The sequence below is a fragment of the Dipodomys merriami genome, unplaced genomic scaffold (genome assembly GCF_024711535.1).
Source record: "Dipodomys merriami isolate MVZ:Mamm:240054 unplaced genomic scaffold, mDipMer1.0.p SCAF_9, whole genome shotgun sequence".
NCBI classification, from domain to species: Eukaryota; Metazoa; Chordata; class Mammalia; order Rodentia; family Heteromyidae; genus Dipodomys; species Dipodomys merriami.
In genome coordinates this window covers 22,227,592-22,238,383 of record NW_027206512.1, presented here as the reverse complement: position 1 = coordinate 22,238,383, position 10,792 = coordinate 22,227,592, and the positions used below count along the sequence as shown (strand labels likewise).

Below are 10,792 nucleotides of genomic sequence, written 5' to 3'. Positions count from 1 at the left end.
CAGCAGAGAAACTTTCTACCAACCCCTTCCCCCCAAAAAAACCCCAAAACTTGATAAACATCCAGCTGAGAGTCAATCAAATGGGAATACCTAAGAAACAGAATCCTCTTGGGTTTGTCAAGGCAGATCCTTATGAATACTTAATATCAACATAGACAAAAAGAAAACAACAGAAAACCCATAAGTAATTGCAGCTGGATAGAAAAACCTAGGTAGAAATGGAAGGAGAAATAAAGATTACAACAACAACAAAAAAGAATGTTAATGAGGGAGAAATTAAGATTGAAAAACAGATATGAGCATAGTACTCATCACCCAAAGGAAAATACTCCAAGAACCACATAGAACCAGCCCATAGATAACAAGAATGAATTCAAAGTATTTCTTACAAAACTACTCATGAACTAAGAACCAGAGGAAGATACAGAAAATCCTCTATAAGAAAGTCTTTTGATTTGCAGGTAATGCCATAGATCATCATTTTGAAATTTTTCATAACATTATTTCAAGCTATGTAATATCAATTCTTTAATTATTTTTCATGAAGAACACTATTGAAGTGTCTAGAATCTTGTAGACTATGATGAACATCTTAGCAAATAAACACTTCTAGAAAATGTTCATTGAAATTTTTCCTCACTTGCAATTTCTAGGACACATGAAGTTGATTATACTTTGCTATACCAGCAGCATTTGGGAAACAGGTTAATACTGCCAGGGTTCTCCAGTCCCACAAATGGCTGGTCAATACTAATGGGATTGGGGACCTTAACCTGGGAATATGTCATTTCAGCAATGCTCCTAATAGGAATGTATAATCAATTATATGTGTTTCAGAAATTGTAAGTGATGAAAATCTCCAAATAAATTTCCATTTTATTAACATATAAATATATAAAATACAGTTATCTATAAATCAAGCTAGACTTCAGGTCCAGCTCTTCGGGAATGCTACTACATGGTAGGAGTATAAACTTGTTCAATCACTCTGGAAAGAAGTATGGAGTAAATCTATCTATCTGCACAATTTTGAGAAGTTGTAAGTAATCAAAAACTTCAAAAATACTTTCCCAGAAATCTTCCTTAATTTGCATATGAAAAATTCATATAAAATTGCCTTAAAGATACCATTTTCCTTTAATGTGCTTTAGTTTCAGTATTAACATTTTTCATAGGTACTTAGTTATGCTTCCAAGAAGTTTTAAGAACTTTAAAATATTTTCTTCAGAAAAAATTGAACTAACATCACATTCTCCTTCAATGCAATTTTAAATGCTAGCGTTTACATTCTTTGATAATGTGTGCTGTTTGTTTTCTTTCTTTTTTTTTTTTTTTTTTTTTTGCCAACCCTGGGGCTTGAACTCAGAGCCTGCACATTGTCCCTGAGCCTCTCTGTGCTCAAGGTTAGCATTCTACCACTTGAGCCACAGCATCACTTTTGGCTTTTTCTGAGTATGTGGCTTCATGCATGCAAGGCAAGCACTCTACCACTGAGCCACCTTCCTGGCCCATGTGCTCTTGTTTTAAAATATATTAATAGAAATAATTAAAAGCTGACTTGTGATTATAATTTTAAAAAGTGTGTCTGGGAGTGAGAGTGAACGGCATATGTAGAGAATGTGTAGGAGGGATGGGGTGCAGAAGTGAGGAGAGATGGCCTGATGGAATACCAAGGATTTCATAGTAAATTTGATAATGGGGCTTGGCTATCACAAGCTCAAAAAAGACACAGAAGATTCAAGAGTTTATGCGGAAGGGTAAAGTAATGAAACTGTGCTAATCCGTTTTGCATTGCTGTCATACACATCTGAGGAAACAACAAGGCTGGTAAAGGTCGATCTGGGTCAGTATTTCAGACATTATGGCAGGGAGGAGCTGTGAGAACAGAAAGAGAAAAGGAGAATGAGAAGGAGGGAGGTGATGAGGAAGGGAGCGGAGGAGGGAGGGAGATGGAGCACTCTTTAGCCCTCTTTCATTCTATTTGGGCTCCAGCCTAGAATAGGATGGCGTCACCCTCGTTTGGGACAGGCTTGGCCCACTGAGTTACTTCTCATTGGAAATAAGCTCCTTGTCATAGTCTTTATGTTCTTTCCTAATCTAGCCACTTCTCAATTGAATCTACTTAACCCAATTAATCATCACAATTCACCTCTTGTCAGCTGTGGTCTCAAACACATGTCATTTAACCTGAGGAGACCTTTGACACCTGATCCCCCAAAAGCTCATGGTTATTGCGATGCAGAGAGTATTCTGTTCATAACCAAGAGTCCATACAGTTTCACAGATCCAATAGTCCACAAAAGTTCAAGTCCAAAATGTCTTCTGAGATTCAAGGCAAATTCTCAGTTGTGATGCCCTGTAGAACCAAAAAGTATATTATATACTACAATATACAAATGTACATAATCAGAATTACCTTCCCTAACGTGGAGAGTTGTAATATAGGAAGAATAGGACCAAACCCAAACTGGAAACAGCAGGGCAAGCATTAAATACAATAGCTAAATGTGTACAATCCAGAGCCTGTGGTAGAGCCATGTAAGTTGCAAAGTGCAAAGGTTCAGGGCAGCTCTGTTCCAAGGCCTTGCCAGCTGCAGCCTGGGTGCTTGCCCTTTTCCTTCAGCTCATACCACTCATACCACTCCCTGACAGACATTAACTTCCTGGATTCTCCATTGCATCTTCAGCTTCAACCTTGTATCTTCTTTTGAAATCTTGGTGGAGGCCCTAGCGTTCTTCTAACTCTTACACTGTGAATTCCTGCATGGTCAGCAATGTGAGCTCAATGCCAAGATCTGCTGCAGCTCAAGCAGTAGCTGGGCCCTCTAGGATCATGGCTTTAGCTGTTCCTGGCTACCTGAATGGCCAACCAAGGGAAACACTTCCCTAAGCAGCATTCTGTGACCAGGGCACCCCCGAGCTCTCGATGGAACTTTCAATGAATTTAACCTTTTCAGGCTTGAGCTCACCTATGGGTGCAGTCTACTCATCTATAAGATGCCCTTAAGGTATCATTCCTATTTTCTTTGGTTTCTTTTTAATTATATTAGTTTATCAACAGCCACTATTTTTCAGTCCCAGTTTTGTATATGTGCCTTTTTTGTCTTACAGTGTGTGGCTAAAAGCACCTAGCTATATCCATGTCACAGCCCCAGGGTGGTTTGTCTTGAAAATTCCTCTGTCATGTTAACTAGTTTATCACCTGAGGACATGGGCAAAATATAAGTATGCTATTTACTAAAATGTAAACATACATGGCCACTTATCTAATTCCCAATATAGATCTCATCTCCATATGAGCCCTCATTTGAACTCTTTTCTGTCTGTCTGTGCCTCTATACTGTAAGCATTGTGGGTCTATGAGCTCAACAGAATTAGGCAGAGAGGGGTGGGGGGAGGGGGATAGTTGAGGAGGTGGGAGGGAAGAGATGGGAGGGGGAAACAAAGGAGGAGGCAACAATGCTTGTTAAGAAATGTACTCATTACCTTACTCATGTAAGTGCAACCCCCCTCTGTACAGTATTTTCACAATAAAAAACTTATTTAAAAAAAGACTTTTCCATTAAGCTCTACTTACTGCATCTGAAGTCTTTTCTAGACAGCATCCAAACATTTCCAAATTTCTCCCACATATATTTGCAAAGGCTTCTGAGTCACATTATTTGGAATAGAAATAGTAAAACAGTCCACTTGCATTACCAGTTTTGAGTGTTAGTAACTTTTCTGTCACTGCATCAAATACCTGGGAAAAAGAAGGGATTTTAATTTTTACTAATGGTTTGAGATCACAGTTTTGTTTTTTTGGGGGGCTGGGCCCATAAGGACTCAAAACATTATAGCAGCAGTAGCCTCTGGATACTGACCTCAGGACAGGCAGAAGCAGAAAATAAGAAAGATGTAGAGGGGAAGGGAAAATGGGGCCTCAAGACAATATCCAATCTCCAAAGATATGCCTATGGTTCTACCTCCTAACGTTTCCAGAACCTCCTGAGAGACCACCAACAGTAGATCAAGCCTACAACATGGTGGACATTTTATATTCAATTCACAAATGAAAATATTCATGAAGTTTAAAAATACTAGAGATGTCTTAAGGAGGAAATTTGGGTAGATGGAAGCTGTTAGCAGGTGCACAGCACATAATAAGGTAAAGGCTACCTAGATTAATCAGCTTGGCTGGCTCAGATATGGCTGCTAGGGCAGCATCACTTGGTGCTAGCTATAGCTGGGATTTCTCTAGCCCTGGTGAAAAATCATGTTTTATTTCTAAGCATAGGCAAGAGGTTAAAATACATGGTTGGGAAAATGGTGTCTCCTCTGGAAAGCATGTATTAGAGGGCAAACATGGAAAGAAGAACATACAGAAGACTAAAACCTCAAGCCTCTCTAGGAGTTGATCGTGGCCTGACTAGAGAGTGGCTTTTGGTTGGTTATTAAGGACAAATGTCAGATGTATTTTTTTTTTTTTTTTTTTTTTTGTCGGCCGTGGGGCTTGAACTCTGGGCCTGGGCGCTGTCCCTCAGCTCTTCAGCTCAAGGCGAGCGCTCTACCACTTGAGCTACAGCGCCACTTCCGGTTTTCTGGTGGTTTATTGGAGATAGGAGTCTCACAGTCTCTCCTGCCCGGGCTAGCTTTGAACCGCGATCCTCAGATCTCAGCCTCCTGAGTAGCTAGGATTACAGGCGTGAGCCACCAGCGCCCGGCTGTCATATGTATTTTGAAGGTATATCCTGTAGATTTAACTGGATGTATAATATGGGAAAAGGCAACACTAAACGATAAGATTAGGTGAACACCAAAATAAGATGCATGAAGCAAAACAGGAATTCAGGCTCACTTTAGATTATCAATTCCAAGCAGCAGAGTGCTCAACAGGTACTTCCATATGAGGGAAGGGAAGAAAAGTTGCACCTGATTTAATAATGCACCCCAGCAAGAGGCTTGTTCAGGGAACCCAGCCAATGACTAACCTCTCTGCCCCCAGATCGTAAGATGTCCCCTGTAGACTCAGTTTCTAGTATCACCCATGAGTCAGATGGCTTCCTATGGAAGCCTAAATCCTCTCCAGGGGTCACAAGTGTCAAGCTCTCTGCCATAGTCCCACCACCAGACCAGGTGCTGCTTCCATCAGATCACATGACCTCACCAAAACAGAGCTAGGATTGTTAAGAGTGGAAGAAGTTCACTAAATAAACTGCAACTTGACATACATATCAAATCTTTATATATATGAAATGTCATAGAAGAGTTACACAGATCAGTGTTTGTGAATAGAAATATGAATATGAGAAGAGAAAAAATATGCGATCACAAAAATACTTTTTCTACCAGTTGGACTAAATAGAAAAAAAGATCATGTTTAAATTGTTTAATACTTTGCAGAATTGATCTTCATAGGTTCTCAGAGGAATTTTCAATTGAACAGTTTTAGGAAAACATTTGGACAATATTTATGAAATCTTTGATTTAATTTATTTCTAAAAATTATATCCCACATATTTGCTTTAGAAGAAAATCTCACTCATGGCCATTAGGAAGAAACCTTAAAAATTAACATCTGGTAAGGGTTAATAGTAAATAGACAAACATATCAGTGATCTAGAGGACAAGCTTGAAAAATATCCTATTAGCTTAATGAGAAAACATCAATCAATAAGAACACCAAGGGAAATATACAAGACTTCAGATAAATGATTGGGGATTTCATTTAGATTGGCTTGGTGGTGATAATAATAGTGATGACATTTTTTGAACTAGTGATAGTATTCAAGTGTTTTGGGTTAGCTTTGTTTTGCTCTAGGCCCGCTGCATGACTTTTTAAGTAAAAAGAATAGAATTAAACATTCATAATCTATAGCCACCATTAGGTTAGAATAGACAAGACTGGACAACAACAACAACAACAACAACAATTCATCTAGAAATTCTTACAGGGTTAGAGGATATCTGGCCCAATATCCTCAGAAAGCCTGCAAAATCATTTGTTACATAAAGGGACAGACAGGTATGCTTCTCTTTGACTACTAAAGATCCATATGCCTGTGTGATATATAACCTACGGAAGATGACATAAATATCCAAAATGATGCATGGTAGAAAAAATAATCCCACCACTGTAAGAATAAAGAGTAAAACCTCTAGAGAGCTCTGCTGTATTATTCTTATTCATGCTTCAAATGCTAGAAGATCCATCTTTGCACTGTTATGATGGGTAAATCACTATAAGTAGTAACTGCAAATCATACAAGAATTTTTAGGTCTTCTATTGGAAGATGACATATCAAAGATTCTTAATCTCACTAGTCACTCTCTTACCCTGATTTTCATAATAAAATTGAAGAAGTAGAAGTGGCGCTGTGGCTCAAGTGGTAGAGCGCTCGCCTCGAGCTGAAGCCCTCAGGGACAGAGCCCAGGTCCAGAGTTCAAGCCCCACACCACAATCACCAAAAAAAAAAAAAAAAAAAAGAAAAAAAAGAAAAGAAACAAAGGCTAGTGATGTGTCCAGATGTGCTTACCTACTCCAGCATCTCAGGGAGGCTGAGTAATCGTTTTCTTTCTGCATTGAACTTTCTAGCAAGAAGCTATCTTAGTGCCACTACTGAAACCACAGGTGTACTATGGCGGCCTTCTGTCATGAAGAACCTTAATACCTGAAAGAAGAAAACAAACTGAAATCATTCCCTTAAACCTGGTTGATTTAGAGATAAGCAGCCAACATAGTTTGTCCTTTGCTCTGTGACTAATACTTGAAAAGTATGACAGAAATATGTGTAATGAGAAAGAGCAAGGAAAGAGGTGACATTGTCCAAAAAGAAATGTACTCTTTACTTGACCATGTAACTGTTACCCCTCTGTACATCACCTTTATAACAGTAACAAATATGTCTGATGAAGTGAAACATAGTGTCTCATACCTGCTGTTTTAGGTTCTTTGGGGCTGAGATCTGGAGAATTGGAACTGAGGTTCTATGTCAGCCCGAGGAAGAAAAACTCCTGAGATTCCATTTCTAATTAACCAGGAAAACCAGGAGTAGAGGCACGAATCAAGTAGTACACTGCCAGCTGACTAAGCAAGCCCAAGCCCAGAAACCACCAGGCGCTGAATTTAATCCCTGGTACCTCCAAAACAAACAAACTAGAAAGCAAAAGAACCTCAGTAAACAATCTTACTAATCTGTGGGTTTTCTAAAACTACTATGTCTGTGAAACTAATGATAAACATAGTACCTTATCTAAAAATCCCCCACTTCTCCCCATGCATTTGATGTAATTTTTATTATTTACTGAGATTCACTTCTAGTGAACATATAAGTTTTTTTTATTATTGTGAAAATACCATACAGAGGGGTTACAATTACATGGGCAAGATAGTGAGTACATTTCTTATCAAGCATGGTAGCCTCCTCCTTTGCTTCCCCTTCCCATCCCTTCTCCTCTCCACCCCCTCCCTCCCTCACACCCCCCCTACCACACTCCCCATCCCCTCCATCCCCCACCCCACCAAAGTTGTAAAGTTCATTTTTCGACATAACATCTTGTACATCTCATTGTTGTAATGGGTCCACCTGTTACCCTACTAAACAGTTTTGAACATATAAGTTTTGATATATCACCAGAAGATTGATGACAATATTAGCATCATTCCCAAACTTCTTATGGCACTCCTGCTTAACAAACAGCCCAAATTATACATATGATATCACACACAATTTTAAAATGTATAGCTTATGACATGTAACATAATGTGTTTGTGAAAATATCCATCTATAGTTTACATCTTTAGAGATTTAAAATATTTTGCTCTTGACCATTATTCCATTGTATTTTTACTACAATGATTTTATCCACATACTACTAATGGATATTTGAAGGATTACTAGGGTTTTTGGACATGTATCTAAACTATAATTACATATTTCTATCTAAGGTATAATTGTATTATATCTAAACTATACCTTTAACACTTTATTCATATGCCTTTTACAATACATCTTAACAGAACAATCTAAAGAGCTATAAACTACCTCTTTTATGCTGAGTACTTTGAAGAAAAATATATGCAGTCATTTGTTTTGATGAATATAGCTATTCTATCCTGCAATATTGGAAAGGCAAAGGTGTCTGGTATACAAAATGACACTTAAAGTTACAAATTAGGCAAACACTTTTTTAAAAGTTTCTTTTCTATTAAAATATAAAACTTGTGGTCCTTGGAGGGAAAGAATCAAAAATTTCAATTATGCAGGTATTTTAAATACGTCAAGTTCTGTCCACTAAACCAACCAACTTGTAAAGAGCAGAGTTTGAAATATAACTAAATGGGCAAAGATGCACAGAAGGAGCAACTCTCAGCAATGTTGTGATCTTCACTCTTGGCTCCTACGGACACCTTTTTACCTATTTTCCTAAACTGGCCTAACAATCAGCCCTGTGGTCCTCTTCCTCTCTCCCTCCTTCTCTCCCTCCCTCTTCCTCTCTCTCCTTTCCTCCCCCTCCCCCCTCTCTCCTCTTCCTTCCTTCTTTTTTGTTTTTCTTCTGGTCCTTGAACTCAGGGCCTGGATGTTATCTCTGAGCTTTTGTGCTCATAACAAACACTTTACCACACTCTACCACTTGGGCCACAGCTCCACTTCTGGCTATTTGATAGTTAATTGGGGATAAGACGCTCATGGATGTTCCTAGCTGGCTTTGAACTGTGAATCCTCAGATTTCAACCTCATTAATAGCTAGGATTACAGGCATGCACCACAAGCGCCCTCCTATGGTTTTAGTCTCACCAGTTGAGCCGCAAACCGCTCAGGGTTCTATTCAGTATTTCCGCGTGGAGTGCAAGTGACTTGAAGTCAAATTTACAGACCAGATGCATTATGGACTCGACATTTTGCGGTTGGGGTGCTATCCCAGAGCTCGCAAGGCTGGTGCAGCAGGAGAGATGGGAATCGTGGATGTCCTGGGAGAGGGGGATGCAGGGCTGGGGGGCGATGAGGTGAATTTTCAGAGTCTGAGGATGAGTGCTCAGGGTCTGGCCTTAGGCCCCAGCTGATGTGTCACTGTTGTACTGCGGCCTCCGCTGCTGCTGCTGCTGCTGCTGCTGCTGCTGCTTTTCTGCTGCCTTCTTCACCGCTCTTCCAAACCAGACAGACTCTCATGTTCCCAATAGACCTATAGACAAGGGTCTCAGGCGCCGTGGACTCAACATGATATTCCAGCCATCGTGGCCCGGGGGGGGGGGGGGCTGGGGCCTGAAAGGAGGCTGGTCTGACCCGTGGAGCCCACTTTCTGCAGCACCCCGTCTTTTCCTAGAGCCTCCCCAGCGCCCTCTCCTTCGCAGCCTCCTCGGGTCTCTGGGTTCTCTCCCCAAGAAACCACTCAAGAACCCATGGCGCTGCGCTCCTGCGCGGATGCCCCGGCGGCCTTCCCCAGAAACCACCTGGAACCGTTAAACTGAAGTCTGTCCAGTCTCGGGCCGCGGTGACCTTCCTGACCCCACGGGATTCCGGGCACCCCAGGGAATGGCACTTGTGCCAGTTCTACCCTCAGCTCCAGCGATGGCAAGTGTGGGCTTTCTGATTGAGTCTACTCACAACCACTAAAAACATGCTGTGCTTCCATTTCTCTGGTGTGGATACCTAAAACTAGGATAACTGCTTGGGTTGCTAAGTATATGAGATTTGAGGACACAGAAAAATTATTTTCCAAAGAAGTTAGAGCATTTTATACTTTTACCAATAGTGGGTGTGTTCTTCTTTCTCCAGATTCTCACCACTAGATGCTATGGGCAGTCATCTTAATCTTTTTCCTAGGCATACAGAGAAACCGTTCCTTATGGTTGGAGAATACATTCTAAGACCCTCCCAATGCATCTGCTATCCTGTGTGTTTCCTGTTCATTCTTACCATACATTGAAGCAACATCAGCATAAGACTTTGTTCTTTACCGAGTTAAGAACTTTTTTCTTCTCCCTTTGGCTCAAGCTGATGTTGGCCTGCACCTGCTGAAGTTCCAGAAATCATCTGCCTTGTGTCTCATATCAGGCTCGATCTCATTTCTGCGGTTTCCATGTGAAAAGATCCTGTCATTCAGTATCATGTAGATGATTGGACTCGAATAACTGTTCCAGATTTAGATTTATAATGGTCATTGAGTTTCAGCATGGATTCCAAGGGAAGGCAATAGAAAAAGTGTATCAGTTACCAGTTTGCCTTTCTGGAACAACCAGACATGTACATAAGGAAATTTACACGAATACTTATATTGTTTGCATCAAAATTAACTAAAATATGTTTGAGGAGACAAATAATAGAAAAATGATAGAAGTGAGCTAGAAAAGAAAGCAAAATGACAACTTAGGCCTCCTAAAACTTAAAAAAAAAATAGGAAAGCTGAAACAAGACACAACTCTGGAAGAAAAAAATCATTTTGTAGTGCTGTAATAACCCATGGAGCCCCATGATCATTGGGGCCCTATAGTCTTCGTGGCCACGTGGCCTGGCCTGCTGGAGAGGGCGGGGCATCAGGAGGTGAGCCTCCCCGCTCCACTCTGAGAGGCTGACATCACAGCCCCACAGGGCGCCAGCGCTGGAGGGGCTCCCCATGCTGCAGAAAGGGGGCGTGGCATGCCAGGAAAGGGGGCGGGGCGTGCTATTGGAGGGGGTGGGGCTTCGAGCCCCACATGGTGAGCTGCGGGTTGGGATTGGGGAGGGGGCAGCTTGGGGGCGGAGCATGAACGGTGGTTTGAAACCGTTCGTGGGGGAGGGATGCAGCCTGGGTATATATAGGCTGTGTGCTCCGA

The 10,792-nt window shown here is 40.9% G+C and overlaps 1 long non-coding RNA gene across 2 annotated transcripts; it reads right to left on the bottom strand.

The window, feature by feature from the left end:
• Nucleotides 1–1,123: 1,123 nt before the first annotated feature.
• Nucleotides 1,124–9,356, bottom strand: LOC138820597 (uncharacterized). 2 transcript variants are annotated; one of them, XR_011369932.1, is made up of 5 exons: nt 8,778–9,356; nt 6,516–6,650; nt 3,578–3,742; nt 2,150–2,356; nt 1,124–1,875 (listed from the first exon to the last, which is right to left on the bottom strand). It is a non-coding gene; the product is annotated as an uncharacterized lncRNA (long non-coding RNA). The 2 variants fall into 2 exon arrangements; XR_011369931.1 differs by having other exon boundaries at nt 1,124–2,356.
• Between the last annotated feature and the right edge of the window lie 1,436 nt (nt 9,357–10,792).